This window comes from Ascaphus truei, chromosome 19 (genome assembly GCF_040206685.1).
Source record: "Ascaphus truei isolate aAscTru1 chromosome 19, aAscTru1.hap1, whole genome shotgun sequence".
In the NCBI taxonomy this organism is placed as follows: Eukaryota; Metazoa; Chordata; class Amphibia; order Anura; family Ascaphidae; genus Ascaphus; species Ascaphus truei.
In genome coordinates, this window is record NC_134501.1 from 19,382,199 (window position 1) to 19,392,377 (window position 10,179).

Sequence of the window (10,179 nt, forward strand, 5' to 3'; positions counted from 1 at the left end):
GTCAATCCAGTTTGTTTCACAGAATGGGAGCCTCAAGAACACTTTAATTAATATGCAATGCATTCCAGACTTGTATCACACGATCCAGGGGGAGCATAGGGGAAAAAACATAAAAATACTCTAAGTGCAGTGGTATATACAGTGCTAGGAAAAAATCCTATTCAACTTGGCTCCTGTGTTATCCCTACTCACAAGAAGTTAGAAGTTTTCGGGCAATAGAAATCAGATAGGCAGATGAGAAGAGATCACTGGTCGCCGTAACTCAGGGGATGTACCTCAGCGAGAGAAGGAGAAGAACACACATAGCACAGATCTGGCGGCAGTGACCTTTTATCAAAAACGAATAAAAATGCACACTTACAGTGTCTCAAAATGAAAACAGCATTTCTAGCTTAAAAGCTAAGCGACGCGGCCTGGATAGAAACCCACGCCGTCTCTCACCACACCATCTCCCTCTGGAGCTCCGATCGGATCGCCACCTCCGTATGCGGGCGCCACTGCGTCACTTCCGGTCGCGGGACGATGTCGTCACTTCCGGTCACGGCGTTACAGCGGATCGTAGGTGTATGCGTGGAGTACAGGGGCACCTTCTTCCACAGCAGCGTCACGTTGTGGATGGTACAGCTCTACGCGTTTCACCTGTCAGTTGAATCGGAAGTGACGCAGTGCCGCCCGAATACGGAGGTGGCGGTGGTGAGAGACGACGTGGGTTTCTATCCAGGCCGCGTCGCTTAGCTTTTAATCTAGAAATGCTGTTTTAATTTTGAGACACTGTAAGTGTTCATTTTTATTCGTTTTTGATAAAAGGTCATTGCCGCCAGATCTGTGCTATGTGTGTTCTTCTCCCTCTCCCGCTGAGGTACATCCCCTGAGTTACGGCGACCAGTGATCTCTTCTCATCTGCCTATCTGATTTCTATTGCCCGAAAACTTCTAACTTCTTGTGAGTAGGAATAACACAGGAGCCAAGTTGAATAGGATTTTTTCCTAGCACTGTACATACCACTGCACTTAGAGTATTTTTATGTTTTTTCCCCTATGCTCCCCCTGGATCGTGTGATACAAGTTCTACAATTTGGGGAAGAGTGAAAACAACCCCACCGGAGGGTTGTAGCAGGGGGGTATTACATTTGATTTATTGGTTTTATCACTTGTGAGTCATTATATTGCACTTTAAAAATCACATTTTGTCACTTGATATATTTAGGACATAGCGCCTTGTTTACACCCTTCCTTGCACATATGCATTCCAGACTGTCATACATAGTAACAAAGTTCCAGCTGTGCATAATCTTGCTACATAATGGATTGTGTCGTTATAAGAAGCTAAAGAGATTTGCCCCACCATAGGAAGAGGAGGCAATGGTGCTTGTTGAACCAACCTCTTCTCCAGCAAGTTTAGGGCTTTACTACCATACAGAACACCTACAAGCTCATATTGAACCCCCAAAATACCCACAACATATATATAAGCATATAAGTTTCACAGAGGAGTGCTACTGAGTATGGCAATATATATATTTAAAACCAGAGACATAACATAAAACACAGACAAAGCTCAGTGCACATCCAGAAAAACTTATATACGGTACAGTGCCTAAATATACATGTATAAATAACTAATAAATAAAATGGTCTTTTAGTTTAACATTTTGGCCAAATTGTTGTAAGCCCTTGACCCAACTGCACGGCAGGCCACGTTTCAAGGGTCCCTAACACTAATATAGATTCTTAATAACCTGTGCATTGCCAGGAAGAATGATTTATAATAAATCTGTCAAAATTAGTTGCAAAAGTTCTAAGTCTGATTGAAGCTTTTATTAACCTGTACATTACCAGGAAAAGCACTCTGTAATAGATTTGTCACAATCACACTGTAAGCAGGCAAGTTCCCCTGAGAGTGGGAGATGCCATGGAGTGAGCTTTTAACCGTTTAAATGTGGGAGGGAGTGAGCTTCAATTAGGTAGGAGGTTGCCACCCTCCAATCAGCTAAGACAAGCTGAACAAGAATTATAAAACATACAGAACACCTACAAGCTCATATTGAACCTCCAAAATACCCACAACATATATATAAGCATATAAGTTTCACAGAGGAGTTCTACTGAGCATGGCAATATATATATTTAAAATAAAACCAAACTTTACTACCATACCTGCCTCTCCCTCTAATACAATGGATTAGCCTTAACCACTCAACCACTTGTTCAGCCAGTTAGGCTGATTCTCACTATCTGATTTTAACCATCTCACTGCATTTCTCACCATCTGATTTTCACCATCTCACCATGATTCTCCCCATCTAATTCTCACCATCTGATTCTCACCATCTCACCGTGATTCTCACCATCTCACCGCATTTCTCACCATCTGATTCTCACCATCTCACCATCTGAATCTCACCGCATTTCTCATCATCTGAATCTCGCCGTGATTCACACCATTTGATTCTCACCATCGGATTCTCCCCATCTCACTGTGATTCTCACCATCTGATTATCACCATCTCACCATGATTCTAACCATGTGATTCTCACCATCTCACCGTGATTCTCACCATCTGATTCTCACCATCTCACCATCTGAATCTCACCGCATTTCTCACCATCTGATTCTCACCATCTCACCGTGATTCTCACCATCTCACCGTGATTCTCACCATTTCACCGTGATTCGCACCATTTGATTCTCACCATCGGATTCTCACCATCTGATTATCACCATCTCATCATGATTCTAACCATGTGATTCTCACCCTCTCACCGTGATTCTCGCCATCTGATTCTCACCATCTGATTCCCAACTTAGAATTTTTATGAGGATTTCACATGGGGCTGTAAATAAATATTGTAAAACAAATATAATCACTGCGCTTCTCCATGTAAAGAGCATGCAGCTAGTGAAGGAAACGGCCATACAAATGTGCAAAACAGAAAGTGAATCCCTGCGCTTCTCCCATAGGGATAGCAATCAATGGGGAATATATATATATATATGTATGGTGTAAATACCTATAAGAAAAAAGGAGACTTTTGGTATACATCCTTTGATCAAATAATGCCAAGCCTGCTAACCACGTCAAGGTAAGTCTCTTTAGCAGGTCCCTACGCTAAATGCATACTAGTGTTATGTGAAATAAGCCCAGAAGGGGTTAAAATATCAAAGCATATGCTTGTATAACCTAGTGCAATTAAAAACTGGTATATAATCTCCTAGCAAGGTCCCCTTATTCCACTTCACTTACATGTGAGTATCTGTACTGGTATATACCAGTTTTTAATTGCACTAGTTTATACAAGCATATGCTTTGATATTTTAACCCCTTCTGGGCTTATTTCACATAACACTAGTATGCATTTAGCGTAGGGACCTGCTAAAGAGACTTACCTTGACGTGGTTAGCAGGCTTGGCATTATTTGATCAAAGGATGTATACCAAAAGTCTCCTTTTTTCTTATAGGTATTTACACCATACATATATATATATATATTCCCCATTGATTGCTATCCCTATGGGAGAAGCGCAGGGATTCACTTTCTGTTTTGCTGTAAATAAATATGAAATAAAGGGTATGCGTTTCTGTTAATGGTTTGACTCTCAAAATGTTTTGTTAAAGTTCCAGGCCCAGCTTCCTTGTTGCATGAAGTGGAATCTGCAGACATTCGTCTTTCATGGTTTCTACAATTCCGCAGAATTTCAGGAGTGGTGACCCCGTTTTTTTAAAACATTATCTCCAATGAAGATGGCTGTTTCCTTAACGGCTGTCAGAAAAGTTGTTTTTCACATCAAGCCATTTAATGCGTGGGTGGGCAACTCCAGTCCTCAAGGGCTACCAACAGGTCAGGTTTTGAGAATATCCCTGCTTCAGCCCAGGTGGCTCAATCAATCAATCGAATGAGCAGCAGGTCTAGCCACATGTGCTGAAGCAGGGATATCCTTAAATCCTGACCTGTTGGTGGCCCTTGAGGACTGCAGTTGGCCGCCCCTGACTCAATGTTTTTTGGGGGCATTTCTGTCCTTTTTGGCACCGAAGGAGTTGATTTGAGTGTTCCCCTCTTGAAGGGAGGATCTTATGACTGTTTCAGCCCTAACAGCCATCACAAAATGAAGACGGAAATGGTTATATCACATTATGTGATTCTGTTATTTAGAATAACAGCAGGTATAGTGCGAAATATGCAATTTCCAGCCAATTTCTATAACTACTACTAAGATTTTCAACCAATCTATTTTCTGCCTATTCTTTTTACACAGTAAGAAAAAGAGAGCGTCACAAATAAGCCATATTATATGAAAATCCAATACATTACACTCTGGGGAATTTTAGATTACTTTTAAGAGAAAGCCTAGAGACGGGCATTATACTGTATTGATTTGGTGACTGGCAATTTGCCAGTAATGCAATATACTTAGTAATTTTAACTGTTCTCTATCTGAGGTCACATGGGGCAAAACTATTGTTACCAAGCTCTCAAGATGGAAATTTACAGATATCAATATGTTTTAGATCATAATTATGTCTCAAAGTAAATTAAAACAATACTACCACTGCCCTTGACTACAAGACTCTCCTATCCAAGAGGAATACACAGGTGTCCAGTTTTCAGAAGGTTTACAGTTTCAAAAATAAAAAGGATACATTATTTTCTTATGTAGGTTAGGAAGTAGGAAAACCTTGTGATACTCGTCCCCACTCCCTACCACCACAAACAGATACATGATCATAAAAATGTAGAGAATATTCTTAACAAAAGAAAGACAATGAGTGCATGTCAGAGCTGATATGTTATAAATGAATATACAGTACAGCTATTTCAGAAAGAATGTGTTTGCTCAAAACGGTAATCCCGGCTATGCAAAATAGGACAAAAAGATTAAATGAACTATCATAATAATAATAATAACTTTATTTATATAGCAGAGAGGTCAAGGAGTACTAAGAACGAATAGTCACCTTTGTCTCTTGCCATCAGGAGATCATTTAGCGCACGAACCAGAACTGTTTCAGTACTATACCGTCTTCGGAATCCTGACTGGAATGGGTCATACGTTTCATGGGTTGATAGACAGCTTGGGCGTCGATGTCCTGGAGACTGGCTGCTACAATCATATACGGGTGAGTACTCATTAGATATATATAGTGGTATGCGTCACTATGTTCTGTAGCCCTCTACTTGATAAAGGCAACTGTATACTGCCGAAACGTTGGATATTTTTGTGACACATTAAATTCTTTGATTAAGACCGTGTGCCTGCTTCCCTTCTCTTCACTGATTTACCCTTTGATGTCTGGACCTCCCTGGACTCAGTGCACCAGCAGATAAGTACCCACCCTCCAGCACCATATTATTGAGTGCATGTACCCCTCTCTATTATTGATAGACAGCTTTCCAGTTGGGTTACCACCACATTCTCAATAACCTTCCCTACAAAAGGATGGTTTGATACAGGCCTGTAATTTGCCATGCAATCTGGGTCTAATGAAGGCTTTTTTTTGGAAGAGTCCAATCTATAGGTGATATGGTGCTCAGTTACAATATGAATTCAGGAAAGTCCTTCCAAGTCTAGAAACACATAATGTCCAGAATGCCTTCAATGAATCATTTCTCCAATTCAGTAATAATGTACCTGGGGGGGGATTAAGCAACTAGTGGTACCCACCACAGCATGTGGCGCAATATTTTAAACTCCCCTCAGCAAATCCGTTGAGAAATAGTATCCAAGCGAAGTCTGCATGAAACGAAGCACAGCTACAGCAGGACAAAAAATGAGAGATCATGCACGGGTAACTCCCATAAAAAATAGAATTTATTAAGCTCACATGGACAGCTTCCAGGTATAAAGCAACACCTACGCGTTTCAAGGTGATAAAGTGCAGGGGCGCGAAATGTGTAGGTGTTGCTTTTTACCTGGAAGCTGAAGAAGAGTGCAAAATCATCATAACAGGAATGTGAAAATGCTTCATCAGGCTGCAGACATGCTGGATTGCAGAGCCTATCCATGGTGCGGAAAAGCTTACCTGGTGTATTGTCCGCTGCCATGATCTCACGAGACAGGAATGAGTTACTTACTAGTGTTGTATTGTATTGTATGTCTTTATTTATATAGCGCCATTAATGTACATAGCGCTTCACAGTAGTAATACATGTGGTAATCAAATAAATAACAAATAATATAAATAACAGATCATGGGAATAAGTGCTTTAGACATAAAAGTAACATTAAGGAAGAGGAGTCCCTGCCCCGAGGAGCTTACAGTCTAATTGGTAGGTAGGGAGAACGTACAGAGACAGTAGGAGGGGGTTCTGGTAAGTGCGTCTACAGGGGGCCAAGCTTTATGTATCATGTGTTCAGAATATTCACAGTGCTATTCATATGCTTCTTTAAGCAAGTGTGTCTTAAGGTGGGTCTTAAAGGTGGATAGAGAGGGTGCTAGTCGGGTACTGAGGGGAAGGGCATTCCAGAGGTGTGGGGCAGTTAGTGAAAAAGGTTTAAGGCGGGAGAGGGCTTTAGATACAAAGGGGGTAATAATTGTGGACTGGTATTTCGTGATGTGGTCAATCAGTCTCAGCTTGTCCTCATCCCTGCAAGAGTTCCGCCAGCACCGTTCAATCCTGCGGCACTTCTTCAATTCCCTTAAAGAATTGTCAACCCAAGGGGTGTGGTAGTTTGAGGTAAGAGGTCATATGCGAATAGGAACGATAATATCTATTGCCGTCCCCAAATCGCTTTTGTAGTCAGTGACAGGAACACTACGATCCACGCAAGCACTAAATATGTCAGAGAAATCCACGTTTGCCATCAGGCCCTTGGGGTCACAACCCTCAATGGTCGATACTTCATCACCTTCACGGGAGAGAGCCTATTCGGGGTGGGGTCAGAGCTGTGATTGAGAATAAAATTGATTGGTGTCTGACCAGACAATTGGGTCCATTGTTAGGTCAGAGATTTCTAAACCAAGACAACAAGATCAAGTGTGTGTCCACTTCTATGGGGAGCAGATCAAATAAGTTGTGTGAAACCCAGAGCATTCATTGTGTAGAGGAGGCCTTGACCAAATTGAGAGAGTTTATCATTGACCCAGGCATTGAAATAACCATGATAAGCCATCTGAGTTGCTCCAGGAATAGGCCAGCAATGAGATCTGCAATTTCCTATAGAAATACTTTCCCATTTCCAGGGGACGGAAGATGAGGTAGATGAGGACTCTAAACCCCACACCCATAGCACTCTGGGGAGCAATACACTAAAATGATTGAGTAAGCCCCACTTAAAGGGTCCTAAAGTTCAAGGTTGTTTTAAAACAGATTGCCACACCTCCTCCCCTACGCTCCTGTCTTGGGAAGTTAATCACATAATAATTTGTTGGGACAGCAGCTTCTAAAATGGGGGCTGCGTTTTCATCTAACCAAGTCTCTTTGATATGTGGTAGGCCTGATGATCCATTAAGGTCAGCTATAAAAGCTGTATTGTTCCTAATCGATCTGGCATTACATAAGACAGTTCTAATAGGACACACTGGGGGGCCTGAAATAGTGTTCTGTCCCTTCAGTGTAGAATCTCTGGGAATGGGGATCAAGCAGCAGGGATCTCTAATTCTGTTCCTCTGTATATTGGACACCACTTCGATCTATGTTCTCTCTGGCAGTGTGGGGGAGCAGGAGGGTAAGTAAGTTACGAAAGTATGGGAGAGAGGTTTTTTTAGAAGTTTGCCTGCCATGGCAGCCCCTATGAGTGTTTTCTTTTAAATGCCACGGTATTGAAGGACGTAATCAAGAGATGGTTCAATGGGAACTGCAGCACAAAGAGGGCAGTGTGACAAAAGGAGGCTAGAGGTGTACAGTAGGAATACATCAGTTCAGCAGCAGCAGTAGGACCTCTAAGGCTACGGCCCCAGTCCTCCCTGATGCACGCGCGCCTGGCGGCATGATGGCGCGTGCACCGACTACAGCAGCAATCGGCAGTCTTTAGAGGAGCTTCTGAGGAGCGCAGGGGGGCATGGCCATGTAGGGGCATATCTGCCCTTTGAGTGGTGCGCACCGACCACGTGATAGCGTCGCGGCACAGGAAGACAAAATTCTTGCATAGAGGGCTGTGCTGTGGTGTGTGTGGCGCGCAAGCCGGAGCGGCCACTGTGGACTTGGCCTAAGGTTGTCTTGATGTGATAGACACGTGATTTTTAAAGGTCTTTTCCTGTGTCGTGTTTGGGAAGGATATCATAGTTATCCAAGGCAGAGTGAGATTTGTATATTGTTAAATGACACTAGGGCCCGAACATATATTTTAAGTTTTCTATCTGATAAATAAAGTTTAGTAATTGTTTGATTCGCATTAATGTACTCCATGTGAGAGAACCTGTGAAGTTAATCAACAATTAGTTAACCAATTACCGAATTTACTATATAATTGCTACATCCATTATGGACGTTATACTGCTCCTGATGAAGCTGACGCCAGTCAGCGAAACGCATAGAGCTTCCATTTCCTGCGCAGTAATCCCCGTTCCAGAGGAAAGGAGACCGCTGTACTACGTACCTGTTTCTTCCCCCGCATTACCAGAAGCTATCAAGCCTCAAAACGGATGTGACGTCAGACGCCGCTCGAACACTGTCTGACTGCGGGAGTATTGGCGAGACGGTCCGGTCACCACTTCTCTAGCGTGAGATCTACTGCTCCACTATTTTATGTGCCTATTTTACTTGTACACATTGTGAGTACATTCCTTACCTTTTATTGCGATATAAACCTTTTTGCTGGTCTGCACTATGGTCTCTTTTCTGCTGTGTTTCCTCATGAGTTGATCCAGAGTGCAAGCCCTCCTGAGTTCCTGCAACCCTGTTCCCTGTTACACGCTTATTCTTCACCTACTTTTTGTAAGTAGGTAATTCATATGAGCCAAGTTTTTCTTTTTGCCCATTTTTGTGATTTTATTGCACCATTATATGTTTATTCTTTTTTTTGGGGTGTTCCTGATTTATCGCTCCCTTCCTACCCTGGATGTACTACTCCGCAACAGAGCAGGAATAAGTGAGGTGTGAAAGTTCTTTCAAGTGGAGGTGTGAGACACTTTTCAGGGTTTCAATGGGGAACATACTCTCATGTTGGGAAAGTGAAAAAAAAATTGGGGAAAAGGCATTAATTTAAGAAATGTTTACAAAAATCTAGGAATAGACTTAAAAAAACCGATACAACTTGAAGAAAAAAAATTATGGAGATATCCTAACTTCCTGCTTCGGAATTAAAATGAGGCACTCGTGGGTTTGTGATATAATTTGTTGCAGTGGATATGGCAGCACTTTGTTGTGGGTTGAAGAGGAACAGTCTTGGCAGCTCAAGAAGATTCAGAAACCTTGTTGGCTAGTCGAGGAATAACCATCTCTCTAAGGCAGTTGTAGTCAACCAGAGCAACCAAGAGCAACCAACAGGTCAAGTGTTCAGGGTATCCCTGCTTCAGCACAGATGATGCTGAGCCACCTGTGCTGAAGCAGGGATATCCTTAACTTGACCTGGTGGTGGCCCTTGAGAACTGAAGTTGGCTACCCCTGCCTTAATGCTTCCAAACCTGAGATCACTAATTCAAGATGGCCACCTTGATATATATATAAAGTTTTATACCAGTGGCTTCCCTCAACCTTAGTTTCTCAAAAGCCATGGGGCTTGTTGCAAGTGCATTGTTTTAAAAAGATTCAATATCTATCTGTATTTCTATTTAACCTTTTATCCTTCTTTTTGCAGTCCCCATTAACATATAATTTTCAAGTATTGAATAAGTAGAGTGAGATTACCACTCAATGTTTACATTTCTTAAAAATTTGGATTTCTTAATGCATTTAAAATGGCTGAAGTGTAGACAGAATCAAATACTTTTTCGTAATCTATGAATCTTCATCTTCTTAATTATGCTCTGTGTTCTTGTACAATTTCTTGTAGAAGTTCTCAAGTCACTTTATAAATAGTGCATGGTCTTCTATTATTGATCGTCTTGTTTGAATTCGATGACTTGCTTCTTCTCCATCATAAGTAACTGCTTCATTAAACTTTTGTTCTCTTCAATAGTCTCCTTCATCATATAACAGATCTATTTTCTTGCAAACCGTCTTGAACAACTCTGTATATTCCATTCTTCTCTACCGTCTTGGGATTGCTTAACTATATCATATATATATATGAACACCCTGA